General features: G+C 47.9%; 1 long non-coding RNA gene across 2 annotated transcripts in view; it reads left to right on the forward strand.

Annotated features, from left to right (window-relative positions):
* LOC115089197 overlaps positions 1-12,699 on the forward strand; it is a 56,449-nt gene that overhangs the window by 16,803 nt on the left and 26,947 nt on the right. Inside the window, exon 4 of one of the 2 annotated variants that reach the window (XR_003856024.1) lies at positions 711-832. This is a non-coding gene — a long non-coding RNA (uncharacterized LOC115089197). Of the gene's footprint in view, positions 1-710; positions 3,130-12,699 lie in introns of those variants that run through there. The other variant, XR_003856023.1, reaches the window with a different exon arrangement.

Below are 12,699 nucleotides of genomic sequence, written 5' to 3' on the forward strand. Positions count from 1 at the left end.
AACCTGACAGACTACATGCAGTTACTTACAGATCCATGATCAATTAACAAATTCAATTTTGACAAAACTCAATATAAAACATCAATAAAGTATAATTAATACAATTTAATTGTACAAAACCCCTTAAAAAATAAGAGCAAAAAATAAAACCCAAAGGGTAACTCACTGACCAGTCAACACAACAGAAAACCTTCATGCACAATCAACAGAACAACAGAAATATACCCTGCAGCTGATCATATTATATAATAAAGCAAAATATATATCGTTTATCAGAAATAATATATTCTGCAGAGGTATGGAGAGCAGCAGCTAGCAGTGCAGTGACTGAGCAGGATCTATGCTTTGCTGGGGAATTTTGCAGACTTAAAAGCTTGGGAGAGAAGAGAGATTGAGGGGGGTAAATTGATTATCTCGGTGTCCTTTGGACTTGTACAATAATTAAAAAAACAGAGGAGTCCATGATACTGGTATTGCTGGATACTGGACAAGTGTCCGTAGTGGCCACTTCACTCCCCTTCCTTATGTCGTTAACTCCCTGAGGACGCTGAGTTACGGTCCAAACTCTCTTCCAGTTACAGGGAGAAGGATCTGCCATGAGAAGCTGAGAATTACTCAATGGGGCCTCTTATGTTATGTTCTGGGATGCATTTAGCTAATTCACTACTTTTCCATGTTCACTGAGTTTTCTCCCCTGCATTCTTTTCTAGACGCAGCTCAAAAATTCAAACCATTTGCGCGAGTTCGACTCGATTCAAATGTCCATCTGTGTCCAATCTGGATCTTCTTGACCAAGATGAAATGAAGATATTCCTAGATTTACTCTACTATTGTAAGAATGGAAAGAACAAGCTTTAAGCTCGGTTAAGTCTAATTCAGGTCTTTAAAATGCAGATTTATTCATTATCGGCTTTGAATTTATTAAAATATTTGCAGATTCAAAATTTCGATGGCATTTGAAAGTTGCATTCAAAAATGTAATCTTTAAATATTTTGAATGCGTATTTTAGGATACTTTAAATAATTAAAATATGTAGTTGGTTGAATAAATATGAATCAATTCAAAATAATCCAGATAACACCTCTGTGTCATGTTGAAACCTGCTTGCTGCTGTCGTTGATTATCTGTGCAATTCTGGGTCAGATATTTGCAGATCTGAGAGCCTGACTTTGAAGCGCATCAGAGAAGGCTCAGCCAGCCCTGCTCTCCTCTGCTGTCGGAGCAGCTCTTCCTCAGAGCCATGAATTTACTGAAAAGCAAACCACAAGAAAAGGGGTGGAGCTCACAAGTTCAGAATAAAGAAAACCCAGGTTCCCATTCACAGGAAGTGATGAAGGTGGTTACCTGGCTGCTGGCCTCCTTGGCCAGGGTGCAGTGGCGATGATAAACGCCTGCAGTGATTGTGTTGCGGCAAGGACCTTACAGGGAGCGGAAACGTAGCTGCCCTGGACCGTGCTGGCCATGAGGTGGCCTTCCGCGACTGGAACACCTCAGGCCCTTGTCATCTGCCCCTGACATGATACTGCAATGAAGGAAGGGGCTTCCTTGCTGCCCCCTCAACTTTTACAAACCCTAATAAATCGCCTTTTTCACACCTACCCCAGAGTTCCCCAGACAGGGCACAGAGCTTGCATCCTGAGAACACCAGCAGGAGGCTCTCTTTGGCACAATGCAAGTACTAAGAAGGGCATTAGCAGTAAAGCTGAGAGACTGGGATTAGTCCCAGCCAATGAAGTGCATGTGTGAAGCCAGAACCTATTGGTACTAACGGGGTTAGTGCGCGCTAGCATTTTTTCATTAGCACGCGCTAACCCCGTTAGTGTGCACTAAACCCGAAAACAAGTTTTTCTCCGGTTCCGTTTGGGTTCCGGGCTCCCCGAACCAGGACGAATTAGGCAACTTCATTGAAATTGCCTAATTCATCCTGGATGAATGCACATCCCTAGAAGTTATTGAGATTATTCCTTACCAACGAGATTCATTCCTGCCTAGGTATGTGCAAATCAAATCCGTTGTTCTTTATTATCATTCCCGAATGATATTATCATTCTTTATTATCATTATAAAGAATAATAATATCATTCCCGAATGATATTATTCCCAAATGATATTATTTATTCCCGAATGATATTATTTATATCATTCCCGAATGAATAAATAATAAAGATAATAATATCATTCCCGAATATTATCATTCTTTATTATCATTACCGAAATCCTCATAATAGCTCCAGACAACTGCACCCCGCTCAATCCGCCTATCTCTTCCCAACTCTCCCTCACATCGATCGACCACACTCCGCAAGTAAGAGACCTCGGTGTGCTTATAGAAAACCAACTCAACTTCCTCAAGTTCGTAAACACCACCACCAAAGGATGCTTCTTCAAATTGCAAGTAGTAAAAAAATTAAAACCACTTCTACACTTCCAAGACTTCCGCCTGGTTCTACAATCTATCATCCTCCCGAAACCGGATTATTGCAACTCACCTCTGCTGGGCCTGCCTGCTAGCACCATCAAACCACTTCAGATGGTCCAGAACGCGACTGCCAGAATCCTCACTAACAGCAAAAAAAGGGAACACATCTCCCCTATCCTCCAGAACCTTCACTGGCTGCCTATAAAATACAGGATTCAATTTAAATCCCTCATGGTGATTCACAAGGCTCTACACAACATCTCCCCCCTCAACCTATCTTTTCAATTGCAGCATCACATTTCCAAGAGACCGATCAGAAGTGCTTACCAGAACATGCTTCACACCCAGCCGGCGAAAACCTCACTGAGGAAACGAGCTCTGTCCACTGCAGGTCCCCCCCTTTGGAACTTGCTCTCACCGGACCTCCGCCCAGAACCTTGCCTTTTGACATTCAAAAAGAAGCTAAAGACTTGGCTATTCACCCAAGCCTTCCCTGAGAGCTAAAACTTTATGTTGCGATAGACGGTATCCCGACCATTGTACATATGTTGCAGAGTTTGTATCTTGTTGCAGTTAATCGTGTTTATGATTGTCTCCATAAAAGTTCTTTGTCAACCTGTTCCAATGTATCTCGCCCCTGAGGCGACTGTTCAGTTCCATGTAAACCGGTGCGATATGTATTGTATACAGGAACATCGGTATATAAAAATTAAAAATAAATAAATAAATAAATTCCCAAAGCTCCCTTAACCTCGAATTCTTGTGCTTTGATGATAATTTAAGATTTAAAATAAGGTGCCCAAGGGAGGGTTACCAGCATCTGTGACACTAGCTGAGTGACAGAGTCCCTGGTTTGGAGCCAAACGTTTGTTGGCTCAAATCCTGAGATTTCCAACTGCAAAACAGATTGTGGGAATGCAGTTGTGCTGTCAGAACCTTCGCAGCCATGTGACTCTGTCTGGAGCATAGAGTTGTGCTGTCAGAACTTTCGCAGCCATGTGACTCTGTCTGGAACATAGAGGTGTGCTGTCAGAACTTTCGCAGCCATGTGACTCTGTCTGGAACATAGAGGTGCGCTGTCAGAACCTTCGCAGCCATGTGACTCTGTCTGGAACATAGAGGTGTACTGTCAGAACCTTCGCAGGCACGTGACTCTGTCTGGAACATAGAGGTGTGCTGTCAGAACTTTCGCAGCCATGTGACTCTGTCTGGAACATAGAGGTGTACTGTCAGAACCTTCGCAGGCACGTGACTCTGTCTGGAACATAGAGGTGTGCTGTCAGAACCTTCGCAGCCACGAGACTCTGTCTGGAACATAGAGGTGTGCTGTCAGAACTTTCGCAGCCATGTGACTCTGTCTGGAACATAGAGGTGCGCTGTCAGAACCTTCGCAGCCATGTGACTCTGTCTGGAACATAGAGGTGTGCTGTCAGAACCTTCGCAGCCGTGTGACTCTGTCTGGAACATAGAGGTGCGCTGTCAGAACCTTCGCAGCCATGTGACTCTGTCTGGAACATAGAGGTGTACTGTCAGAACCTTCGCAGGCACGTGACTCTGTCTGGAACATAGAGGCGCGCCGTCAGAACCTTCGCAGCCACGTGACTCTGTCTGGAACATAGAGGTGTACTGTCAGAACCTTCGCAGGCACGTGACTCTGTCTGGAACATAGAGTCGAGCTGTCAGAACCTTCGCAGCCACGTGATTCTGTCTGGAACATAGAGTCGTGCTGTCAGAACCTTTGCAGCCACGAGACTCTGTCTGGAACATAGAGGTGTGCTGTCAGAACCTTCGCAGCCATGTGACTCTGTCTGGAGCATAGAGGTGTGCTGTCAGAGCCTTCGCAGCCGTGTGACTCTGTCTGGAACATAGAGGTGTGCTGTCAGAGCCTTCGCAGCCGTGTGACCTTGTCTGGAATATAGAGGTGTTCTGTCAGAACCTTCGCAGTCACGTGACTCTGTCTGGAGCATAGAGGTGTGCTGTCAGAACCTTCGCAGCCACGTGACTCTGTCTGGAACATAGAGGTGTGCTGTCAGAACCTTCGCAGCCACGTGACTCTGTCTGGAACATAGAGTCGTGCTGTCAGAACCTTCGCAGCCACGTGACTCTGTCTGGAACATAGAGGTGTGCTGTCAGAACCTTCGCAGGCACGTGACTCTGTCTGGAACATAGAGTCGTGCTGTCAGAACCTTCGCAGCCACGTGACTCTGTCTGGAACATAGAGGTGTGCTGTCAGAACCTTCGCAGCCACGTGACTCTGTCTGGAACATAGAGGTGTGCTGTCAGAACCTTCGCAGCCACGTGACTCTGTCTGGAACATAGAGTCGTGCTGTCAGAACCTTTGCAGCCACGAGACTCTGTCTGGAACATAGAGGTGTGCTGTCAGAACCTTCGCAGCCATGTGACTCTGTCTGGAGCATAGAGGTGTGCTGTCAGAGCCTTCGCAGCCGTGTGACTCTGTCTGGAACATAGAGGTGTGCTGTCAGAACCTTCGCAGCCATGTGACTCTGTCTGGAGCATAGAGGTGTGCTGTCAGAACCTTCGCAGCCATGTGACTCTGTCTGGAGCATAGAGGTGTGCTGTCAGAACCTTCGCAGCCAAGAGACTCTGTCTGGAACATAGAGTTGTGCTGTCAGAACCTTCGCAGGCACGAGACTCTGTCTGGAACATAGAGTTGTGCTGTCAGAACATTCGCAGCCATGTGACTCTGTCTGGAACATAGAGTTGTGCTGTCAGAACATTCGCAGCCATGTGACTCTGTCTGGAACATAGAGTTGTGCTGTCAGAACATTCGCAGCCATGTGACTCTGTCTGGAACATAGAGTTGTGCTGTCAGAACCTTCGCAGGCACGAGACTCTGTCTGGAACATAGAGTTGTGCTGTCAGAACATTCGCAGCCATGTGACTCTGTCTGGAACATAGAGTTGTGCTGTCAGAACCTTCGCAGCCGTGTGACTCTGTCTGGAACATAGAGTTGTGCTGTCAGAACATTCGCAGCCATGTGACTCTGTCTGGAACATAGAGTTGTGCTGTCAGAACCTTCGCAGCCATGTGACTCTGTCTGGAACATAGAGGTGTGCTGTCAGAACATTCGCAGCCAAGAGACTCTGTCTGGAACATAGAGGTGTGCTGTCAGAACCTTCGCAGCCATGTGACTCTGTCTGGAGCATAGAGTTGTGCTGTCAGAACTTTCGCAGCCATGTGACTCTGTCTGGAACATAGAGGTGTGCTGTCAGAACTTTCGCAGCCATGTGACTCTGTCTGGAACATAGAGGTGCGCTGTCAGAACCTTCGCAGCCATGTGACTCTGTCTGGAACATAGAGGTGTACTGTCAGAACCTTCGCAGGCACGTGACTCTGTCTGGAACATAGAGGTGTGCTGTCAGAACTTTCGCAGCCATGTGACTCTGTCTGGAACATAGAGGTGTACTGTCAGAACCTTCGCAGGCACGTGACTCTGTCTGGAACATAGAGGTGTGCTGTCAGAACCTTCGCAGCCACGAGACTCTGTCTGGAACATAGAGGTGTGCTGTCAGAACTTTCGCAGCCATGTGACTCTGTCTGGAACATAGAGGTGCGCTGTCAGAACCTTCGCAGCCATGTGACTCTGTCTGGAACATAGAGGTGTGCTGTCAGAACCTTCGCAGCCGTGTGACTCTGTCTGGAACATAGAGGTGCGCTGTCAGAACCTTCGCAGCCATGTGACTCTGTCTGGAACATAGAGGTGTACTGTCAGAACCTTCGCAGGCACGTGACTCTGTCTGGAACATAGAGGCGCGCCGTCAGAACCTTCGCAGCCACGTGACTCTGTCTGGAACATAGAGGTGTACTGTCAGAACCTTCGCAGGCACGTGACTCTGTCTGGAACATAGAGTCGAGCTGTCAGAACCTTCGCAGCCACGTGATTCTGTCTGGAACATAGAGTCGTGCTGTCAGAACCTTTGCAGCCACGAGACTCTGTCTGGAACATAGAGGTGTGCTGTCAGAACCTTCGCAGCCATGTGACTCTGTCTGGAGCATAGAGGTGTGCTGTCAGAGCCTTCGCAGCCGTGTGACTCTGTCTGGAACATAGAGGTGTGCTGTCAGAGCCTTCGCAGCCGTGTGACTTTGTCTGGAATATAGAGGTGTTCTGTCAGAACCTTCGCAGTCACGTGACTCTGTCTGGAGCATAGAGGTGTGCTGTCAGAACCTTCGCAGCCACGTGACTCTGTCTGGAACATAGAGGTGTGCTGTCAGAACCTTCGCAGCCACGTGACTCTGTCTGGAACATAGAGGCGTGCTGTCAGAACCTTCGCAGCCACGTGACTCTGTCTGGAACATAGAGGTGTGCTGTCAGAACCTTCGCAGGCACGTGACTCTGTCTGGAACATAGAGTCGTGCTGTCAGAACCTTCGCAGCCACGTGACTCTGTCTGGAACATAGAGGTGTGCTGTCAGAACCTTCGCAGCCACGTGACTCTGTCTGGAGCATAGAGGTGTGCTGTCAGAACCTTCGCAGCCACGTGACTCTGTCTGGAACATAGAGTCGTGCTGTCAGAACCTTTGCAGCCACGAGACTCTGTCTGGAACATAGAGGTGTGCTGTCAGAACCTTCGCAGCCATGTGACTCTGTCTGGAGCATAGAGGTGTGCTGTCAGAGCCTTCGCAGCCGTGTGACTCTGTCTGGAACATAGAGGTGTGCTGTCAGAACCTTCGCAGCCGTGTGACTCTGTCTGGAGCATAGAGGTGTGCTGTCAGAACCTTCGCAGCCATGTGACTCTGTCTGGAGCATAGAGGTGTGCTGTCAGAACCTTCGCAGCCAAGAGACTCTGTCTGGAACATAGAGTTGTGCTGTCAGAACCTTCGCAGGCACGAGACTCTGTCTGGAACATAGAGTTGTGCTGTCAGAACATTCGCAGCCATGTGACTCTGTCTGGAACATAGAGTTGTGCTGTCAGAACATTCGCAGCCATGTGACTCTGTCTGGAACATAGAGTTGTGCTGTCAGAACATTCGCAGCCATGTGACTCTGTCTGGAACATAGAGTTGTGCTGTCAGAACCTTCGCAGGCACGAGACTCTGTCTGGAACATAGAGTTGTGCTGTCAGAACATTCGCAGCCATGTGACTCTGTCTGGAACATAGAGTTGTGCTGTCAGAACCTTCGCAGCCGTGTGACTCTGTCTGGAACATAGAGTTGTGCTGTCAGAACATTCGCAGCCATGTGACTCTGTCTGGAACATAGAGTTGTGCTGTCAGAACCTTCGCAGCCATGTGACTCTGTCTGGAACATAGAGGTGTGCTGTCAGAACATTCGCAGCCAAGAGACTCTGTCTGGAACATAGAGGTGTGCTGTCAGAACCTTCGCAGCCATGTGACTCTGTCTGGAACATAGAGGTGTGCTGTCAGAACATTCGCAGCCATGTGACTCTGTCTGGAACATAGAGTTGTGCTGTCAGAACCTTCGCAGCCGTGTGACTCTGTCTGGAACATAGAGTTGTGCTGTCAGAACATTCGCAGCCATGTGACTCTGTCTGGAACATAGAGTTGTGCTGTCAGAACCTTCGCAGCCATGTGACTCTGTCTGGAACATAGAGTTGTGCTGTCAGAACATTCGCAGCCAAGAGACTCTGTCTGGAACATAGAGGTGTGCTGTCAGAACCTTCGCAGCCATGTGACTCTGTCTGGAACATAGAGGTGTGCTGTCAGAACATTCGCAGCCATGTGACTCTGTCTGGAACATAGAGTTGTGCTGTCAGAACCTTCGCAGCCGTGTGACTCTGTCTGGAACATAGAGTTGTGCTGTCAGAACATTCGCAGCCATGTGACTCTGTCTGGAACATAGAGTTGTGCTGTCAGAACCTTCGCAGCCATGTGACTCTGTCTGGAACATAGAGGTGTGCTGTCAGAACATTCGCAGCCATGTGACTCTGTCTGGAACATAGAGGTGTGCTGTCAGAACCTTCGCAGCCATGTGACTCTGTCTGGAACATAGAGGTGTGCTGTCAGAACATTCGCAGCCATGTGACTCTGTCTGGAACATAGAGTTGTGCTGTCAGAACCTTCGCAGCCGTGTGACTCTGTCTGGAACATAGAGTTGTGCTGTCAGAACATTCGCAGCCATGTGACTCTGTCTGGAACATAGAGTTGTGCTGTCAGAACCTTCGCAGCCATGTGACTCTGTCTGGAACATAGAGGTGTGCTGTCAGAACATTCGCAGCCAAGAGACTCTGTCTGGAACATAGAGGTGTGCTGTCAGAATCTTCGCAGCCATGTGACTCTATCTGGAACATAGAGGTGTGCTGTCAGAACATTCGCAGCCATGTGACTCTGTCTGGAACATAGAGTTGTGCTGTCAGAACATTCGCAGCCATGTGACTCTGTCTGGAACATAGAGGTGTGTGCATGGGCTGGGGGATGTGAGTGCATAGGAGACAGGTTGTGTCTGGGCTGGGGATGTACGAGGTCCCAGATTTCTCTCTGGAGAGATCCACTACATTAGAACATAAGAAGTGGCTATACTGGGTCAGACCAAGGGTCCATCAAGCCCAGCAACCTGACTCCAACAATGGCCAATCCAAGATACAAATAACCTGGCAAGCATTAATAGTGTATCAAAGACCCTTTGGGGCCAGACTGAGGTAGCATAGGTAGGATGTGACATTTTAATAAAAGATATGGTTGGCAAACTTCATAATTAGTTAGCTAAATGGAGTGCATTTCCTGCTTGGAGTAGCTATTTATTTATTTAAAAATCAGTCAATATGATAGAGGTTTATAAAATAATGAATGGAATGAAACAAGTAAATGTTAATCAGTTGTTTACTCTTTCAAAAAGCACAAAGACCAGGGGACACACAATGATGTTGCTAGGTGATAATTTAAAACTAATAAGAGAAAATATTTTTTTACTCAACACAAAATTAAGCTCCAGAATTCATTGCCAGAGGATGTGATGAAAGCTGTTAGTGTAGCTTTGTTTAAAAAAGGTTTGGACAAGTTCCTAGAAGAAAACTCCATAAACCATTATTAAGGTGGAGTTGCAGAAATTCATGGCTTATCTCTGGAATAAGCAGTTTGCAATTTCTCTACCCCTTAGGATCTTGCCAGGTACCTATGACCTGGATTGGCCACTGTTGGAAACAGGAAAATTGGCTTGATGGACCTTTGGTCTGACCCAGTAATATGGCAAGTCTTATGTTTTTATTTCTATTCCTACCAAATATACACACGTGGTAGATAACCCTATTTATCCAAATACAATTTTACCTATGGGTTTTTTTTAAATTTTATTATATTTTTTATGACACTTTTTTCTATATAGAAAGAAAAACGAGTCTCTTCTTCCGGCCGTGACCACACCCCTCTTTATGTACCTAGACTTCCAGCCGCAGCGGGATGGGCTCCGCCGCAACCACAACACTCCTGAAGCCCCACTGGGCCTATTCTTCTGGCCACAGCAGGTTGGGCTCCATCGTAGCCACGCCAGTCCTGAGGCCTCGCCAGGCCTAGTCTTCTAGACTAGGAGGGATGGGCCCCGCTGAGCCTAGTATTCCAGCCACGGTGTGATGGGCCACGAAGCTCCTGAGGCCCCGCTGAGCCTAGTTTTCTGGCCACAGCAGGTTGGGCTCCATTGCAGCCACGCCAGTCCTGAGGCCTCGCCGGGCCTAGTCTTCTAGGCTAGGAGGGATGGGCCCTGCTGAGCCTAGTATTCCAGCCACGGTGGGATGGGCCACGAAGCTCCTGAGGCCCCGCTGAGCCTAGTTTTCTGGCCACAGCAGGTTGGGCTCCATCGCAGCCACGCCAGTCCTGAGGCCTCGCCGGGCCTAGTCTTGTAGATTAGGAGGGATGGGCCCTGCTGAGCCTAGTATTCCAGCCACGGTGGGATGGGCCATGAAGCTCCTGAGGCCCCGCTGAGCCTAGTTTTCTGGCCACAGCAGGTTGGGCTCCATCGCAGCCACGCCAGTCCTGAGGCCTCGCCGGGCCTAGTCTTCTAGGCTAGGAGGGATGGGCCCTGCTGAGCCTAGTATTCCAGCCACGGTGGGATGGGCCACGAAGCTCCTGAGGCCCCGCTGAGCCTAGTTTTCTGGCCACAGCAGGTTGGGCTCCATCGCAGCCACGCCAGTCCTGAGGCCTCGCCGGGCCTAGTCTTCTAGGCTAGGAGGGATGGGCCCCGCTGAGCCTAGTATTCCAGCCATGGTGGGATGGGCCACGAAGCTCCTGAGGCCCCGCTGAGCCTAGTTTTCTGGCCACAGCAGGTTGGGCTCCATCGCAGCCACGCCAGTCCTGAGGCCTCGCCGGGCCTAGTCTTCTAGGCTAGGAGGGATGGGCCCCGCTGAGCCTAGTATTCCAGCCACGGTGGGATGGGCCACGAAGCTCCTGAGGCCCCGCTGAGCCTAGTTTTCCAGCCAAGCTGGGTCTAATCTTCTGGCAGCGGCGGGATGGGCTACGCCACTCTTGAGGCCCACCGGGGCTAGTCTTCTGGCCATGGTGGGATGGGCTCCCGCTGTGGCCACTCTGCTCTTGAGACACCACTGGGCCTCACATCTGGCTATGGGCACTTAGGAAAAGTGAGGTGGCTGCCATAGAAGAATCTGGGGAGCAGGTTTTGCTGCTCCCCAGATTTTGCCACCTGAGGTAGCCCCCTCACCTTGCCTCATTGTACAGTGCTTGTGTTGTAATGTTATGCATCTGAACACCATTGTATAGTGCTCATGATGTAATGTGCATATGTGCACCATTGTACAGTGCTCGTGTTGTAATATGCATATGTGCACCATTGTATAGTGCTCATGATGTAATGTGCATATGTGCACCATTGTACAGTGCTCGTGTTGTAATATGCATATGTGCACCATTGTACAGTGCTCGTGTTGTTATGTTGTGCATGTGTACACCATTGTACAGTGCTCGTGATGTAATGTGCATATGTGCACCATTGTATAGTGCTCGTGTTGTAATGTGCATCTGTACACCATTGTACAGTGCTCATGATGTAATATGCATATGTGCACCATTGTACAGTACTCGTGTTGTAATGTGCATATGAGCACCATTGTACAGTGCTCATGATGTAATGTGCATATGTGCACCATTGTACAGTACTCGTGTTGTAATATGCATATGTGCACCATTGTATAGTGCTCATGTTGTAATGTGCATATGTGCACCATTGTACAGTGCTCGTGTTGTTATGTTGTGCATGTGTACACCATTGTACAGTGCTCGTGATGTAATGTGCATATGTGCACCATTGTATAGTGCTCGTGTTGTAATGTGCATCTGTACACCATTGTACAGTGCTCATGATGTAATATGCATATGTGCACCATTGTACAGTACTCGTGTTGTAATGTGCATATGAGCACCATTGTACAGTGCTCATGATGTAATGTGCATATGTGCACCATTGTACAGTACTCGTGTTGTAATATGCATATGTGCACCATTGTATAGTGCTCATGTTGTAATGTGCATATGTGCACCATTGTACAGTGCTCGTGTTGTTATGTTGTGCATCTGTACACCATTGTACAGTGCTCGTGTTGTATTGTGCATATGTGCACCACTGTATAGTGCTCGTGTTGTAATGTGCATCTGTACACCATAGTGCAGTGCTATTGCTGTAATGTTGTGCTTCTTTACACCATTGTACAGTGCTCGTGTTGTAATGTGCATATGTGCACCATTGTACAGTGCTCATGATGTAATGTGCATATGTGCACCATTGTACAGTACTCGTGTTGTAATATGCATATGTGCACCATTGTACAGTGCTCATGATGTAATGTGCATATGTGCACCATTGTACAGTGCTCGTGTTGTTATGTTGTGCATCTGTACACGATTGTACAGTGCTCGTGTTGTATTGTGCATATGTGCACCACTGTATAGTGCTCGTGTTGTAATTTGCATCTGTACACCATAGTGCAGTGCTATTGCTGTAATGTTGTGCTTCTTTACACCATTGTACAGTGCTCGTGTTGTAATGTTGTGCATTTGGTATATCATACTCTGGCAATCCTGTTGTGCTCATATTTGGCTCCCTGCAGTATAGCATCCCTATGCAAATTGCTATGCATTTGGAATATTAAGGTATATTTATTTCATGGCAGTTCTAGGGTCATAATATTAAATGTTGGGCTAGGCAGACAGGAACAATCCCGTGCAGCTTTCTTTTAATCTCAAAATGCTCTTTGGCGATATGAAAGATGTGCAGTAATGCAGTCAAATCCCCCTGTCATTCTTTCTCTGCAATCAGAAAGGGAATTCACAGCTTTTCCCCTTTTCCATCTGGACACAATC

Source organism: Rhinatrema bivittatum, chromosome 4 (assembly GCF_901001135.1).
Source record: "Rhinatrema bivittatum chromosome 4, aRhiBiv1.1, whole genome shotgun sequence".
Classification (NCBI taxonomy): domain Eukaryota; kingdom Metazoa; phylum Chordata; class Amphibia; order Gymnophiona; family Rhinatrematidae; genus Rhinatrema; species Rhinatrema bivittatum.